This window comes from Lissotriton vulgaris, chromosome 2_2 (genome assembly GCF_964263255.1).
Source record: "Lissotriton vulgaris chromosome 2_2, aLisVul1.2, whole genome shotgun sequence".
NCBI lineage: Eukaryota > Metazoa > Chordata > Amphibia > Caudata > Salamandridae > Lissotriton > Lissotriton vulgaris.
The window spans coordinates 87,809,490-87,828,291 of NC_141688.1; positions in this window are offsets into that span (position 1 = coordinate 87,809,490).

Below are 18,802 nucleotides of genomic sequence, written 5' to 3' on the forward strand. Positions count from 1 at the left end.
GATTAGCCGAACGGAGGCAGCGATTCGGAACATACAGGGTAAACCGCTTCCTCAAATACCCAGGTTAGAGCTGATGAATCGCTCGGTAGGAGAAAACCAGCATTTTAAACATAATCCGGTGAGCCACCGGAAGCCAATGGAGGCTGCGTAAGTGAGAGCAGACGCTAGACCTCCTGGGCAGATTAAACAAAAGTCGCACAGCCGCATTTTGAATAACCTGAAGCCGTTGGATCAAATACGCAGGCAAGCCACTAAACAGGGCATTCGCATAGTCAAGCCTAGAAAGGATTACAGCACGCGATACAGTCTCCTTGGCCTTTTTCGGAAGCAATGGGAAAAACCTACGTAGGACTTTGTGGGTAGCAAAGCACACACACATGAGTTTTTTTATGTGGTCCTCAAACTTGAGATCGCTTCCAAACCAGACCCCTAAGTTCTTAGCAGGGCCGCCCATGAACTTGGGGCAGGGCAGATCTGGTGGCCAAAGGTGGTTTTTAAAATTATCCGAAAAGGAACCATAAAAGAGAACCTCGGACTTGTCTTCGTTACACTTGAGCTGAGCAAGTGCTAGCCATTGAAAAACAGATGAAAGACAAAGCCGAACAATCGACGTGTCCGAGTTATCCTTTGGCCAAGTGAACAAAAGTTGGGTATCGTCGGCGTAAGCCATTATTTTTGCCCCCAACTGTTCGGCCAGATAAATCAGAGGCGTCAAATAAACATTAAAAAGTAGGGGGCTCAGAGTAGACCCCTGTGGGACACCTGTTGTGAGTTTCTTAGGCAAGGAGGCATGGGGTGGCATCCAGACCTGTTGCGTCCTGTCATCCAAGAATGACGTCAGCCAATCAAGAGCTAACCCAGGGATGCCAACGGCAGCCAATCTGGTAAGAAGTAGGGTATGGGGCACCGTATCGAAGGCGGCAGAGAGGTCTAGTAAAATCAGAACCGCTCTGCCACCTCCATCTAAGCACTCCCGAATTGCCTCGGACATCTCAACCAGCGCCGTTTCTGTGCTATAGGCAGCACGGAACCCTGATTGAGCCGGGTGTAAAGCCTGAGATGCCTCAATAAAACGGTCTAACTGTCTGAAAGCAATCTTTTCACAGACTTTAGCCAAGGCTGGCAGCAATGATATAGGGCGATAGCTGGATGGAGCGGCCGGATCCAATCCGGTCTTTTTTAGAAGCGGCAAAAGTTTTGCTTGCTTCCAGCATGACGGAACAGTAGCAGAGGAAAAGGAGAGATTAACAATCTGGGTAACCTCTTTACATACCGTATCCGCCACCCCCCCAAGGACCCTCGCTGGGCACGGGTCGGAAGGGGACACCGACTTCAGGGCCTCCAATACTGCTAGGATGTCGGACTCAGAAGAGGGAGAGAAGTCAACAAACTGCTCAGTTGGCTTGGGCTTAGAAAGATAGGGTAAAATTAAGGAGGACTTGGATCCGTCACAGACAGCGCGCAGGTCCTCTTGAATCTTAGCAATTTTATCAGTGAAGAAAGAGGAGAGCTCTTCACACCAGTGATCCGATGAGGGCAGCCTAGGTAGCGCGGCACATGGGGATACAAAGCTCTGAACAATAGAAAAAATTTCTTTACTATTGTTGTTAGCTTTTTCTATTCTCACTGCATAGTAGCTACTCTTAGCTCATCTAATCGCAGCATAGTAGTCCTTTTGGGCAGTGCGCAAGTCCTTCTTAGCCACAGGCAAGTAAGCTTGTCTCCACACCCATTCAAGTTTCTTACATCCAAGTTTTAATTCTCTTGGGAGTGGGAAAACCATAGTTTGGAGGGGGTAGACCGTAGCCTACGAATACAGTTATTATTAATAGAAGCCGCTGACCCCTGTCCCATCCATATGTTAAAAGTACTGACTGCCTCACCAATCTCTGAGGTCAGAATCGGACGATTTCGGGATAGGGATTCAGACAGGGTGACTAGGTTAATCGTCTGGGGGTGCGCAAGTGGGGGGGAATCCTCAATCCCCGTATCTCTGTCCAAGGACCAGGAAAACCTGATCAGCTCATGGTCTGACCATGTCACACTCTCTTGATCGGTCATTACAAGATCAAAATTGGAACAAACCAGATCTAAGAGGTGGCCACCCACATGAATTGGAGCATTGACCCACTGTTTGAGGTTAGCCATGGTTAAGGCTTCTCCTAGGCGGTTAGCCTCAATGGAAGTTAGAGCATCAACATGGATATTAAAATCCCCCAAAAGGAGAAACCTAGAAAATCTTAGAGCACGTGGCACTATAGCCTCCTCCAATGCCCCAAAAAAATTGCCCACATTACCCGGAGGACGGTACACCAAGGTACCTCCCAAGGTGAAATGTGGGGTCAACAAAAGGGAAAAGTGGAGCATTTCCGCATCCCCCAGCACGTCCAGGGGATTGCAGGAGAAGGCCCATATATCCCTATAAACCACAGCGACTCCGCCACACAGGCACTGGATACAAGCTGTCTCACAAAGGATCTTGTTGACGGCGGTGTTGGAATCCAGATTTGACCCAACAAGCCTTGGCAAACGCAATCCATGCAGGATGGGAAGATTGGTTCAGGTCAGACCAGCAAGGTCTGGGGAGCTTCTCCTTCACAAGGAAGTTGGAGCAAGCCCGGAGCAACCAGGCAAGCAGTGAATTTTTTAAAGGAAGTCTTCGGAGGGCTAACTAGCCAACGGGTTATACAACCGGGAAGACGCGTCGAGCTGAAATGCAGGCGCAGGCCCCATGCGGCACTCGTGGAGTGTGGAGGGCTGAGCTTCGGTGTAAATGCTGCTCGGGTCTGGGGCTTCTCAAACCCCAATGCACAACTTCGCAGGAACAGTGATGCCTTCTCCCTACACCACCTCTGGGAAGCACTCAAGCAACACTAAACAAATTGCATCAAGCGTCTTTCCATTGGGGAGGGGGGAATTGGATAAAATAACAAACGACAAGAGAAGAGACTGCCAAATGATTCTTCGCCTTCTGCCAATCTTCTTTGTGTACTGCTTCAGTTTGAGTTCACAGGAGGCTTAAAACAATAACAGTTCACATTAAAATTATATTTGTTACTGCTCTCTTGAGTCTTATTTTGAATGACCTTAATAAGCAGCGTACCTAGATAACCATCTGGACCTGCCTCTCTTCTTTTTAATGGTGTAATTTCAGCTAGATATATTAGACTTCTTATCTTTCTGCCCAAAACCTTTTTATACTCATTAGAACTGTTGTTTTTCTCTATCTCTCCTAAGATATATATATATATATATATATATATATATATATATATATATATATATATATATATATATATATATATCTTAGGAGAGATAGAGAAAAACAACAGTTCTAATGAGTATAAAAAGGTTTTGGGCAGAAAGATATATATATATATATATATATATATATATATATATATATATATATATATATATATATATATATATATATATATATATATATATATATATATATATATATATATATATATATATATATATATATATATATATATATATATATATATATATATATATATATATATATATATATATATATATATATATATATATATATATATATATATATATATATATATATCTTAGCCTTTAACTCACCTCAAGTGAAGTAGTGTGGCTCACTGGTTAGAGGCGGCAGACCCGAGAGCAGAGGACGGCCCGGGACCAGGGTTCGATTCCCGGCGCGGCAGGTTTCTGGACCACGGTCAGCAGACTCGATAATTCTCTCGCCTCGGTGCCCACTCTGATCAGCGTTCACACTCGGCAACTCTGGGCATTAGCTTGCCTCATCTTCACTAACGGCCCCACCAGACCGCTGGGGATGCCTGGTCTCACCCTGGAGATACCCATTAAGGGACCATCTCTCAGGGAAGCCAGGAAGGGGTTCGCAGCGGTTGAAGCGCCTTGGGACCCTACGGGTAAGTAGTGCGCTATATAAATGCCAATACATTTACATACACACCTAATTATGTCTAGCTTTCTCTTATTATTTCAACCACATTAACGCAGAACTTCTTTTCTTTTTCAGAATGAGCGTTATGTCATTTGCCGGTAAGTATTTAATCTCTCAATTAAACTTGTGATGTGACCTTATAATCATACATTTCTCCTGACCATGTGTATTCTAGAACTGCGATTGTCTAGACTAACTTCTCTCAGGAAATAAATAATATCGATTGAATTGACTTAGCTTCGTCTTTTCCAGCGCCGTGACAAACCTCTGACAGGTCCTCTCAGAGATGGTGAAGCTTGGAAGCTGCGCTATACTCTGCTTGGTTGGTCTTGCTGCGTGAAATACCTTGTCTCCACACTTCTCAGGAAAGTTAAGCTCTTGGGTTCCGCAATACTCAGCTTGACTCCTTCCGTCAAGCTATTTTCTTTTTAGCCTGGAATCTATTTAACTCGCCTCCGTATTATTTCTCTTCAGCTTTCTCTTAACATTACCTACTTCGCATGTCTCCGAGCCGAACGCTATTCTCAGAGAGAAAGCGAGGGTCGGAGCTGCGCTTTTAAAGACTCGAGTACTGCCGGACTTCCCTACTTCGATAACAACACAATATACTTCGAATTCTAAGGGTAAGGGGAACCCCTAACTACAAACTAACTCGGACAGGGATAAATGCAACCGCTACGGTCTCTGGCTCAGGTGAAGTGCACCAACATTCTAAGTTGGGCGCTTCACCTAGAACTCTGAGACAGAACCCTAGAAAGATTAGAATGTCAAGTCACTCAGAGTGGCGGCCATATTGGAGTTCCTCGTTCTCCAGGCCTCACTCCAAGTGAGAATCTCCCCAGTTTTCCTAACTGAAATGGGTTGACTATTATTTGTAGTGCAGATCGAAAGTCTCTTGCCTGCCATGGTCCTGACAGTATCCCTATGATGAAGCATGACACCTCTGGTGTGTGAGGGAAACCGTCCTAAAAAGGGATTCCCCCTTTTTACTGTTAGCATAGTCTGTTCTACACGCCATCCACTGTGTGTGACCCCGGACCCGAGGCCTTTTTTGTGTGTTCCATATACATCATACTACTGCCTGCTGCCAGCTCACCGGAAGTTAATTGGGACCCTGCTGGATTCCCTGCCATGAGGGTGGGCTAGACCTAGTACTCTCGACCTGTCAGTCAGTATAAACTTACATTCCAGTTGACTCTCCCTGCCTTCCCAAATAATGTCAGTTTGGAGCACTTGGTATATTGAAGCCAGTTTGAGTAGATTGCAAAGTAGAGTCAAAAGATATTTAAGACCACCTGGCATTCAGCAGGATGTTAAAGATATGTTTACTAGTTACATGGTTGCAGGCAGGGAAAGGTGTGTGGGGGGCTAGTGGGGACACTGCCCCAGCCATGCCCTAAGCAGTGCATTCTGTTGCATCACAGGAGTGTACTTTGTCATAATACAAATCTCACCACTATGCAGATACACGATGGTGCACTTTTGAAAGGAAGGGATAGGTTTTGCAGGAAGAGAGGGAGAGACTGCGAAAGTACCTATGGACCATGATCTGAAATCACCACAGCAATAAGTTTCTTTGTCTAATAGCTGTGCCCTCAGATGTCAAAGGTAACTAGCATTTGCAAAGCCAATAGGTTTGGTCTTGGCTCGTAACCTTTTGGCATTGGCACTGTTTGTTTTATTTTGTCATGATTTATTTTTTAAAAGTTACTGTTTAGGGGGCTGTCGGGGCCATCGTTAATGTATAAAAATTGCTAAATCCAAATATGTTTTTTTCTCTAAAAAAGCACACATTGCCATAGTAGTCCCTAGAACTAAAGGGGGCTTTTGCACGTGGGTGTGATCCTTGTGAAAGAGCAGAATGCCTTCACTATCTTCCAGTGAAGTCAGTCAATTGCTGAAGTGGGATGACCCATTGCCGTATATTGTAGTGGGTGGAAAAAATGTTAATGAAGGACCAACATACCAATGGATAAAGAGGACTGTCTGAAAGCTCCTAAAAGTAAGCGTTTTATACATGTTATTTTAGTCAAATTAAAAGTGAAGCTTCTTACTGTGTTTGTAGGTTTTCCTGTTTTTATCGGAGCACTGTTTAAGAACTGATTTTTCTGCTGTTTAAATACAATACGTCAGTACTACACCGAAGAAATGTCCTCTCCAAGGTTCATGCGACTATCCAACTGGATAGTTTCTGCCAAGTGCCCCCAACCTCATTAAATTGTGCTGACCTGTGTATAACATAATAAAAAGATAAAGAAGATTGCCTTGATACTGGATTCTTCTTGATTATGATACATACTGTAATTCTCCTACTCATTAGGGTGTCTGACTGAGTCATTTGATTTAATGGATTTAGGACCATCTACCCGCCAAGAGGAGCAAACAGACAGCCAAGGTCTAAGGCTGCAAGAGGTATTCCAAAAATCAGATGGCTGTTGATAACAGCAGCTTTAACTTTATAGGCCCTAACAGAGAACTTCATGTCACAGTTTTGCAATTACTAAGGTGCGAAATTGGAAATGGGCGGTCACAAGAAATCTGCCAAAAATCAGTGGATGTCTCATCTTCCCACCTCCTGTATATCTGAATTTAGGTGTTAGGAGACGTTGGTTTTCCCATAGGCAACCACTGCCGCTCTGACAGCCTTCTTGGTGGAGCTGTTGTCAGTGAGAGTGCCAATGAACAATCCTCCAACACCATTAGTGCTCTCTTCTTCTTCAGCTTGTTCTTTGTGGACTTCCACTACTATAGTGGTCCGAGACAGGAAGAATGCCCAAATGTCCACCATGCGCTGGGAGTACTCTTCCGGATGTCTAGCATGTTGTTTTTTTTCTTGAGGAGAGGTCTGTTTCTCCATGGCCATGGCATTATAGTATGCAGCTTGAAATACGGTGGAATGACCATAGAGTTGGAAGATTTGTCCCTGCGAGTGGGAGACACTTGTGCTTTTTTTCCGTCTAGGACCCGAGGAGGCAATGCATCTGCCACCGGAGTCACAAGGCGGCCAGTACGCTGTGGTCTAAATAACCCCAAAGTTCTTTACATAACATGAATTAACATCACCCAGTCACTGATCTTGGAAGGCTTGAAAGGCACCCGTTCATCTTACCAGGGTTCAAACTCATGATCTGGAAGTCACAGATGATGTCAACAATCGGATTTTAACTCACCCATCTTGCTAACTAGAGCCTGATTTAGAGTTTGGTGGATGGGTACCACGCCACAAATGTGACAGATATGCTATACACGTATTACATTTGCCATAGGATATAATGGACTTGTGATAAGGTGGACGGAACATCTGTCCCATTTGAGATGGCGTAACCCGGCTGCCAAACTCTAAATCAAGCCAAGCTGTGTTGGTGTGGCCCTTCTTAAGAAGGAGAGAAGCTCACAAAAAAAATCACAACTGTGAGACATCTACTATCTTCCCCTCTTTGGACTGTGTGGAATAGAGAGCTATAGAGTGGGACGCTCTGAAAGAGCTGGACGGGTCAAAGGCTCTCCGTTTCTGAATTTGCTGGTGAGGTTCTTGCGACAGCTGACCTTGTGGCTTCTTATACTGCCATTGATATTCTCTCTTTCTACAATGTTCCTCTGTTTGCCAATATCCCTTATTTTGCAGGATGGCATAGAAATGTTTTTCCGCTCCAATCATCTTTTTTCTGTTTAGATCCTTCCCTATCTAAGGTTATTTCTGACTTGTGCTTTGTGAATTTGGTCTTTTTAACGTGTCTTTACACACTAAATATTTGTTAGCCTTTGTGTGAGTTTCAAAGGGTCAACAAACTGTGCTACTTTAACCTACAGGTCTTATCACAACATTTTTAAAATAACTTTCACACACTTTATCTCTCTTCTGGATCTTGTTCACCTATCTCCTTTGGCCCTAAGCTCTCTTGGTTCCCATTGCCGATTTCTTCGGAAGTCTGCAAGCTCTGCGTTCTTCTATTCTTGTTTCGCTGAATACTTTTGTAAAATGTAGGAAACTTACGTTAAAAAAATATATTTATATCTCAGTATTTACGATTTATTTCCAGCAATGCATTTAATGCCAATATATAAGGAATTCGAATGTTTACACTCCTTGACAATTTGTGTTTTTGATTATTTAGCACCACAAGCTAATCTTAAAATGTGTTATTAGAAGTGCTAAACTCATGTACGGTACTGGAAATGTGGTTTTATATTTTCCAGTGGCATTGTTTCACTCTTAGAGTTTGTCATGCTTTAGTATTAATCTACATTTCTGCACAATATCATTGTAATATTTTGTATTCTATTTCATCAGAGTTTATAAACGCCTACCTTGTCCAGGTTTGTAATTAATTTTGGGTGTCTTAGTCTGAGGGTGTCCATTTTTAGATGGGATATGGGTCATGGTTTGTAGTGTTTAGACATAAACCTGGCGAAATAAAACTCTGACAGGTCTTGAAAAGTAAGCTGATACATGACACCTAATGTTTCATAAATTCCCTAGGATGTGTTCTTTCACCTATCTATAGAGATTGAAGGCATTTAGTTTCACTTGATTCTAATATATGAAAATCAAAGGCACACTGCAGTGCACACAAATCTGGTGTTGCTAAAAATATATTGCATCCTTGGGAAATATTTTTTATTGTTTGTGGAGATGTAGCAAGTCTCACAATTTCATTAATAAACATTACTGAAGTAAATGGTGGCTGCATTATTAGTGTCAAAAGCACAACATAATTAATGCAGACTGGTGAGGTAATTTCAATATGATTTGTAAGTACAAAGGCCTATAACAAGAGGGTCCAACATCAGTCCACAGGAGCCAGACACATGCCAGATTTTCTGAACACCGAAGGTGTGTGTAAATATTCCCCATTTAGATTTACTGTAGAAAAGTATGTCTCATGTAAATATCCTGAACATCTGACATGGGTTTAGCTCTTGTGGACCAATGTTGGACACTGGTAGTATACAGTAATGACTTGGGGCCAGATGTAGGAGAGGAAATACCGGTTGGTAACGGCCGAATTCGGCCGTTACCGACCGGTATTTAGGAATCGGCATGTAGGAGCCAGTATTTTACAGAATCGGTAAATTTACCGATTCGGTAAATTTACCGATTCTGTAAAATACCGAATTGGTAATTTTACCGATTCGGTAATTCCACATGTAGGTGGCACTCCTGAGAGTGCCACAGGCCCTTTAGAGTCCGTATTTTACCACCCAATCCTATTGGGTGGTAAAATACCGAATGCAGGTGTGCATGCACATCTGTGCATGCACACCTGTGCCATGTGACACACAGACATGTCAAAGTGACACCCCCTGCACCCTTGCAGGATTCGGTATTTACCGATTCGGTAAATACCGAATCGGTATTGCCCATTGATTCCTATGGGCTTCAAGGCCCATAGGAATCAATGGCCAATACCGATTCGGTATTTACCGAATCGGTAAATACCGAATGTTACCGATTCGGTAATAGAAAATTAAATTTTACCTACATCTCCCACCTTCTATTTTACCGATTCATAAATACCGAATCGGTAAAATTCGGTATTTATGAATCGGTAAAATAGAATTACCTACATCTGGCCCAAAAACCCTCTGTATATGCCTAAATTATGTTATGTAATAACAATGTGTACAGCATACAGCTACTCAAAGAGTGTCCCGGTGATCAAGGCTTAGGGCACCAACCTAGAACCTAGTCTGACCATATGAAAAGCCAGGTTTTCAGTTTCTTATAAAAAACAGCGAGCGAGCTGGCTAGGTGAAGGTCTCTTGGAAGTTTATTTCAGGTGAGCGGCCCTAAGTAAGAGCGGATCTGCTGTTCATTCTAAGTCGATGGATCTGAGGCCCTCTTGCCAGGTGAGCGGAGGAAGATAGCAATGTGCGGGCTGGAGTGTACTCATGAATCCTCTCTCTGAGCTAACCCGCTCCAGAGCTATGCAAGGCCTTATGCAGTAATGCACCCTCTGTTTTACAGGAAGCCAATGAAGGGTCTACAGATGGGCGGATATGGCACCAACTGAATAAATTAATGGTATGACAGACAAGGTAGACGGGCTCTGTGAAAACACCACCACCCTGCAGGACCACCTCGACCCCTGGAAGGATCTCCAGAAGAAGCTGAGCTGAACTCAAGATTCACCACATTGCAGAGAGCAGAAGAGTGAGCCTTCTGATGCTAGAGCCAAGAAGTACTCGGACGCCCAGGGCTTGTTACTGAGTAGCAGGAAGATAGAGACTGATGTGGGAAGCCCCTGAACTTGAGACTCAGACATCAGTTTCCAAAAAGGCAGTATGTGATCAGATCGCAACAGTCCTGTATTTCATGGCAGGGGAACCGAAACTGGTGGGGAGCCAGGAGTCAAGAAATGATATTTATTAAGCACGTTCTGCCAAGTATGACCTTGAAAGTTTAGCACTATTGGGCCTAGACACAGAACAAATAACCTACCCCACAAACTGTTGTGGATCTTGCAGAAAACACAATTTGGGGAGAGGGGAACAGGTTTTCGGCGAACTCCCCGGGTGCCCTACCACATGTCAGAGATGAGCCTGCCTGAGGAGTATTTGGATGCCCTGCCAGTCCAGTAGTATGAGGAAAAACACTGGTCGGAGACAAAGTCAAGGCCTGAAAGGAGAGAGGTGGACCCAGGGATTGCACTGCAGCATTGAGAGTGGGCCAGGGACAAAGTCTCTGTTGTAAAAAAAAAAAAAAAAGAATAAAGTGCATTGGAAAAGGCCCCTCTTCGCCTGTGAGATGCCAGACCAATCTGTCCTGGCCCTATGAAGAGCTTCTCAAGTAATGTTATGATCCCCAATGTACCCCAGTGTAGGCTTAGGTAGTTTCTTTACCCTTTACCTATATCTCTCCTACAATTGTTCTACATAACGGGTCTGGTGCTGACCTTTTACCTAGTTAGGTGCTACATAAATGTTGTGTGGTTTTCTCCGAAAACTAGCCTTGTGTATTATGCATGAGGATTCTCAGTATCACAGCAAGATTACCATCTTCTGCATAATAACTCTGTATAAGGGTCACCTCTACCGTCATCCTTGCCCGACATGCCCATAGTACACTTCTAGGTAGAACCCCAGAGGGTACCTTTTGGGTATATAACCACTACATCTTCGCTGGGCAGACCAGAAGAGAGAAATACTTCCCTGCTGACACGCTGACGCGAGATGCTGAGGTCCCTGCAAGCAGACACTCCAGTCGGCAGTGGTCTGACATCCCTTGTGAGGTGTCCATCTCAAGACCAAGATGAGGTCCTGCACTGTCCCACCTCAAGTGATGGGAATGGCTCTGTGCTAAGGGGATTCTTGGCTATACACCTACATACATGCTAGGTACATTTAGTTAAGTTGCATTGTAGGAGTTAGCATTATTATGGTCATGTATCTATATGCCTGCATATATCAATTGTTTTAGCACTATGGTAGATTTATTTTCTTTACAGTGGAGTGGTGTGGCTCACTGGTTAGAGGCGGCAGACCCGGAAGCAGAGGTCGGCCCGGGACCAGGGTTCGATTCCCGACACGGCAAGGTCTTGGGCCATGGTCTGCGGACTCGATAATTCTCGCCTCGTGCCTACTGTAACCATGGGTCCCACTCAGCAACTCTGGGCAATAGCTTGTTTAATCTCTACTAACGGCCCCATCAGCGCCGGGGATGCTTGTCTTCACCTTGGAGATGCCCAGGAGGGACCATCTCACAGGGAAAGCCAGGATGGGTTCCCCAGCGGTATACAGCGCCGGGACGCCCCTTTGCTGGGGCAGCTGTGCGCTTTACAAGTATACGGCACTTAACATTTAACATTTACTCTGCTGGTGCTCATAATCACATATATCTGTTTCTGTCTAATGGTTGTTGCGGCATACGTATTTTATATTGAATGGCGCTGGTTCAATAAATGCTTATTGAAAACATCCCCACTGTTTATTCTGTGTATCTCTCTGAGACTGAGTGAGCATGAGTGGCTGAACAAAAAGTACTGTACTGTTTCCACGATCCCTGCAGGGTCAGGATTGTCATGTTCGATAGTTGCCAGAAACTGTTCGCTCCTTGGTAAAGGGGCTCATAGTGGCACTGTGTGCTAGCTAGTCTAAAGACTAACATATCCTCTGGGGGGTGTCTGGAATCCATCTGGCTACCAATCCCTTCGTTTATGTTGTTTAAACACGCAGATCGTACATAGATTTGTAGGAACTACACAACAGTAACATACCATTGCATAACGGAGGGCCCAACCTGGGAGGAGAAAGACCATTGAGAGCCACCCAACAGACGAGAATGGAGCAATATGTTGGAGGGGGTCGCAATTTGCAACCAGCAAGTAAGCAGACCACGGAACAACCCTCTACCAGTGCACCAACAGGAAAGCAAATCATAGCAACGACAGGACACCCAAGACAAAGCATGGGAAATAAAATAAACAGCATATCTATTGAGTTGTTGAGGTTAAACTCCTGTGGGTGTGTCTCAGTAAGTGTATTGAAAGATCCCTTGAAAGTAAAAGCCAGTAGAAAGGATGGGAGCAGACATGGAGGAGCTTAAATCTAAGATGAGGGTGTTCAAGGAGGTGATCTCTTGACTGGGTAGGAGTATTCTGCATCATTCAGAAACTCTGTCCATCACCTTTTCCAAAATTGATTTTATCCACACTAAGTGTGGGAGGGTATACTCAGACGTGAGTCCCTAGCTCATTGCACCATCAGGATTCAAGCAAGCCGGGCAGACGACGGCTGAAATGCCAGAAACCGGTCCCCGGAAGCTTGTCTCCTTCCCAGTATAAGAATTGGCTTGGTAGTTTGGTTTGCCCTGTTCCCATCATGCACTGGGACAGGAACAGACTAATTTGCATGTAGCCAGGTTCTGAGCTGGGATGGTGCAGTGAGCTAAAAAACGGTGATGGATCAAGCCCTGATCTCTTGACTGGGTAGGAGTATTCTGCATCATTCGGAAACTCTGTCCATCACCTTTTCCAAAATTGATTTTATCCACACTAAGTGTGGAAGGGTATACTCAGACGTGAGTCCCTAGCTCATTGCACCATCAGGATTCAAGCAAGCCGGGCCGACAACGGCTGAAATGCCAGAAACTGGTCCCCGGAAGCTTGTCTCATTCCCAGTATAAGAATTGGCTTGGTAGTTTGGTTTGCCCTGTTCCCATCATGCACTGGGACAGGAACAGACTCATTTGCATGTAGCCAGGTTCTGAGCTGGGATGGTGCAGTGAGCTAAAAAACGGTGATGGATCAAGCCCTGATCTCTTGACTGGGTAGGAGTATTCTGCATCATTCAGAAACTCTGTCCATCACCTTTTCCAAAATTGTTCAAGGAGGTGACCAGGGCCTTGGACAACTCAAAAGCCCAATCTTGCTGGAATAACTTGTAATTTGTGGGGTTTCCAGAACGGATGGAGGTTAATGTGCCCATGAAATTCATTGAACACTAGATTTTTGGATCGCTGACCATGACAGGCCTGTCACCAATGTTTGAAGTGAAAAGAGGTCATAGAACCTAGGCTCACATGCTGCTCCTGAGTGTCACACCAAGATGAATAATAGCCAGAATACTAAACTTTAACGACAGGGACATAATTTTTTCTTACTTCACAAACAACAAGGATCCTAAGTATGATGATAAAATCAAACAGATTTTCCTAGATTAATCTCAAGTAGTATAGACCCTATGACAGCCATTCCACTCTGTGAAACACAAATTCAGGGCAAGGAACCTAAAATATATGTTGATGTTTTAACTTTGAATAAGCCATCATGGAAAATTCCGCATTTTTAGCTCTCAGGGAAAGAGTGAGATTGGCGTGAACAGGGGGCCGCAAACAGGACAAACGGTCGATGGCAGCAAATTGACCATCTGGTCAACCTTCAAGTGCTTCAAGACTGCCAATGGAATATTCCTAATATCAAGATAGGATCATAGTACAGCAGGAGGTACCTTTGCTATAGAGCCAACACAAGTGGGGAATGTCCTGGCATCAACCACAACACTGAACTCCACATGGTCGGACAGTGAAAGAATGGAGGTGGTAGCTCCAACAGTACAAATGGAAATACCCGAAGTCTGAACAGTTCTGGAATTGCATGAGGGCAGCCAATGAATCCTCTCGAAGAAAAGCTCACAAACTGTGACAACAGTTGCAAGCTCACTGATGGTCATCCAGAACAGTGTTCGCTCGTTATAGGGGATGGCCTATGAAGGGGGGATGGGAATTGGAAGCATTGGATAGAAAGGTAGTCTTCTAGGGTTCTCTAACTTGTTACACGATTACGTAGAAGTGTGGGCGCTATGGTGTAGGGAAATGGGATTCGGTGCACCCCATCGTCATGTCCAGCACACCAGACTGGATGCTGTCAGCAGGCAAACAGAGAAACCTTCTCCATGATGATCAACTTCGTAAATTAGCACCTAATTCTTAGTTTGTTTAAATTTGTTGAAAATATTTCTGGTTAATAATATATTTATTTTAGTATCATTTACACTGAAAACAATAAAGCTGCATTTCACCATATTTTTCTCATAGTGACTGAACTAGGCCCAGACTCCATCTGTATTTGCAACATAACCATGTTTTATCTTTCACTGATTCCTCATGCAGCAAAATGTGCACTAATGGTTTGTGTTCACACCTTGTTCTTGGTGAGCACCACAGTAAATGCGCTGCAAAATGTAACTGCTCAGGGTTCTTCCTGTTGGCTTTTCAGAGTGCCTGTTCTTCGGAGGAGTCTGTTATTGTTGTGTGTGTAACTATCCATAATGACATATCCGATGACATTAGGTTAAAAAGGCACTAATTGAATATTCATTTAGGGGATGGTGTTGGGATGGTGTAAGATGATGATGTATTCATTCTGTAATATGATTTACCAGCCTATGTTACGAGTGTGCTTTTTACTGTGCCGATACTTAGGGGTTACTTGCGTGATTTCTAACAGAGCAATTTTTAGTAATTCTTTCTAACTTTTGCTCTGTTTCAAGAAGGTATAATTAAGTGATTGTGCTACCTGTTTTAATGACAATTTTAATTCTGTTAGGAGCACATTACCTCTTCTATTCTTAGAGATAACACCCTATCTAATCTATCTAATCAGATTATCAAAGATACTTTCGGCAGAGAATGCAAAAACCTGAATATAAGAATTACCCATCTCGGAGGCATGGCTACGAGCGTCAAGATGGCGGTCGCACCTTAGGTGTGCTCCGGACCCCTCCGTCATCCGCTCGGCCATCCCTTATCATAGGGACTTCCTGACAACCTGCATTGAGCACCTTGCTGCCCGGGGGGCTCTGGTGGTGGTGATTTGGAACAGTGTGGGCGGCCCCGATCTCCTGGACCAGCCGCACAGCACCTTTAAAATGGCAAACACAACAAGTGATGGACAGAATGTGGATCAATGTCACACACTCACCCCATTCCAAGGATCTGGGCCTAAATCCATCGTTATTTTGCACTCCACACCACCCTGGGTTAGACAATGGCGATATGCAAATCAGCTCTGACCCTGAGCCTCATGGGAACAGTCCAGTCCGAACTACAAAAGCCATGTCCTTCCCAGAACGGAATCAAGCATCCGAGGACCGGACTGGTTTCGAGGTAACACCTCTCATCAGCCCGGCTAGCTTGACTCCAGTGGTGTGGAGTGCCTGGGACCCACGTCGGGGCATCCCCAGCGCACTTATGGCGGAAATTGCAAATGATGAGAGGTGTTACCTCGAAACCGGTCCGGTCCTCGGATGCTTGATTCCGTTCTGGGAAGGACATGGCTTTTGTAGTTCGGACTGGACTGTTCCCATGGGGCACAGGGTCAGAGCTGATTTGCATATCGCCATTGTCTAACCCGGGGTGGTGTGGAGTGCAAAAAAACGATGGATTTGGGCCCAGATCTTTGGACTGGGTTGAGTGTGTGACATTGATCCACATTCAGTCCATCACCTGTTGTTTTTGCAAATTCCGCCCTAAGTGCGCTGGGGATGCCCAGACGTGGGTCCCAGGCACTCCACACCACTGGAGTCAAGCTAGCCGGGCTGATGAGAGGTGTTACCTCAAAACTGGTCCGGTCCTCGGATGCTTGATTCCGTTCTGGGAAGGACATGGCTTTTGTAGTTCGGACTGGACTGTTCCCATGGGGCACAGGGTCAGAGCTGATTTGCATATCGCCATTGTCTAACCCGGGGTGGTGTGGAGTGCAAACAAACGATGGATTTGGGCCCAGATCTTTGGACTGGGTTGAGTGTGTGACATTGATCCACATTCGGTCCATCACCTGTTGTTTTTGCACCTTTAAAATGGCAGCCGCTGCCACGAAGATCCCGGGCCCCTTTGCTCGCCCACTGCCCTGGATTGACCACATTCGCCTGCGCGGTGGTGCCCCTGTTGTAGCTGGCAACCCCTCCCCGGGCTTGCTGATAATACCCGGTCTCCTCCCCTGCGAGATCTGGTTGCCCGAGCGCTGGAGTACTGGATGACCGCCGAGAGACCGTGGTGACATCGGCCGTCGGTCGGGTGGCAGAAGACTGACGGCGCCTGTCGGTCCCCAGCGCTCCTGGCCAGGGCATGACCGCTCCTCCAAGGTGGGCCCGGTTCTGCCTGCTGTGGCTCGGTCTGCAGGGGCCCTTGTACCCGCAGTCAATGATCCTGGTGGGCCTGTGAAGTGAGCCTGGGGACGCCGGAGCCTTCTTTGATGCTCCCGGGGCCGAGGCCTGGCCTGACGCGGCAGCGGCTGGGAACTGGTGCTTGCGGTGCATCCCGCTGGGAGCGATGATCCCTGTCTCCGCCCTGTGACCTTGACCGGTGCGCCCGTCACCGCGGACCTCTACCGGCAGTTTGCACGTCTGGAAGCAGTGGGCCCCGCTATCCTGGACTGCGGGCGTTTGCGCAGTGGGCCCCCACCGCATTACAGCTGCAGAACTTGAAGGGTAACCCCACTATCCCCCCTGGGCCCACACTGGAAACCTTGGCGCCATGGGCCCCCATCGCACCACAGCTGCGGTATTTGTTGGGGTGTACCTGCCGTCCCCCGGTGCCAGGACTGAAAATATTGGTGCCGCAAGCCCCAATCGCGCCACGGATGCAGGTTTGGTTGGGCAGGGCAGATTCCTGACGGAGCCACAAGCCTCCACTGGCTGTGTGGACTGCTGAGGCAGCGCTCCGTCATTGCCCCCCCCCCCCCCGGTCCTGAGCGGACTCTACCGGTGTCGTGGGCCTCTGCCTGCTGTATGATCTACTGGGGCTGTGGTTTCGCACGGGGGGATATCACCGGTGCCACTGAGCGGCCTGCTGAGAGACGTGCTCCCCGCGACCTCCCTGGGCCTAAACAACATGCCTGGGATTGGAGAACCTATGGAGAGGCCTGCACGCTTCCTGATTGCCCCTGCTGAACCTGAGGCCTGTGCCGCTGCTGCGGGCACCACTAGCGGTCCGTGGGAGCTCTGCGGCGGGCGGCGAGCTCCTGCACCTTGGACTGGAGGTAAGGAGTGGGGGTGCGGAGGCATCTGGGTTTGGGTGGAGGATTCAGCCGTCGGTCGAGCGGCATGCTGGTGCGTAGGGCCCTGGTTAGCACGGCTCCCTTTCCCTCCGCCCCACCTTCTCCCCCTAACCCCCACTCCCGACGCGCCTCCTGCGACCTGCGGCTCAGGTGACTGACCCTGCTGGGCCTTTCCTCTCTGGGCCTGGGGTGTGGACGGGACTGCTCAGTGGCCGTTTCGGTTTGCGGTGGTCCTCTGGGGTGCGTCTCCGAACCAGACGTGGGGTCTGGCGGCTTCCTGGGGTCCTCGACCATTGTTCCGTGTGGTCGGGCTTATGTGGTCTCCTGTTCCTCTCCTTTGACCCGTCCTGGGTCACTGACCATTACTGCGCTCCCGTGGTCACCTGCCCACGTCAGTCCTGGACCCTCTACTGTCCCAGACCCCTGCGGACATTGTGTGTAACCACCCGGCGGAACATTCTGTGGCCCTGGCAGGGGGACCCCTGTTTGGCCCTGGATCGTGGTCCTTCTCCTTCCCTATTCCTTGACTCCGGCCGCACAATTCCCGCGGCGGCAATTTGACCCATGCCGAGTCCTTAGGCTAGCTGCTTGTCCCTGCTGGCCCACTGCTCGCCCGCATTAGCTTGTTGACTTCCCACTGTGAGGTCTACTTGTGGGGACGTGAGGATCCTTGACTCCCAAGAGCCGCCATGGGCAGAATGGACAGATTGGCGAAGACCCCTGCCACCCAGACGAAGATGGATCGCTTTACTACCTTTGGAGTCTCTGTACCGAAGCGCATACCGGACCGTGACGCTGAGGAATTTCTTCCTTTACCAGTTTTCCGATCGGATGCTCGGCGGAACTCTGAGATCCAGTGGATGCTGTCACCACTTCAGATTCCCGATTTGTCGGCGGGATCTATGTTTGCCCTACAAGACACCTATTTCACATATTGATCTCTATTGACCGGGAGACGTCCAATCCCTCCCCCCCCCTTTTTCTTGAACTCTCCTGATCCACAGGCACCATCTATTGGATGTATTTCGTCTATATGAGACTGCAATACCATGTATTGACCACTCCATCCACATGGTATACAAGCCCCTACCCGTCCTGATGAAGACCCTATAGCAAAGTGCCAGTAACTGCCTGCACTCAGCACTGGGTCGAAACGTCAACAGCTTTCTCCCTGTCAGCTTCCTCCCGCATATATCATTAATTGATAATATTTTTGGAAGCATGACGCATTTCTATGTTCAATATTCTGAATTAGCAATTTAGCACTGTTTTTCAATGTAATTGACTGTTTTGGTTAATCAAGTTCATTTATTGACCATTGCTAAAGTCACAATTTCTATCTCCTGAC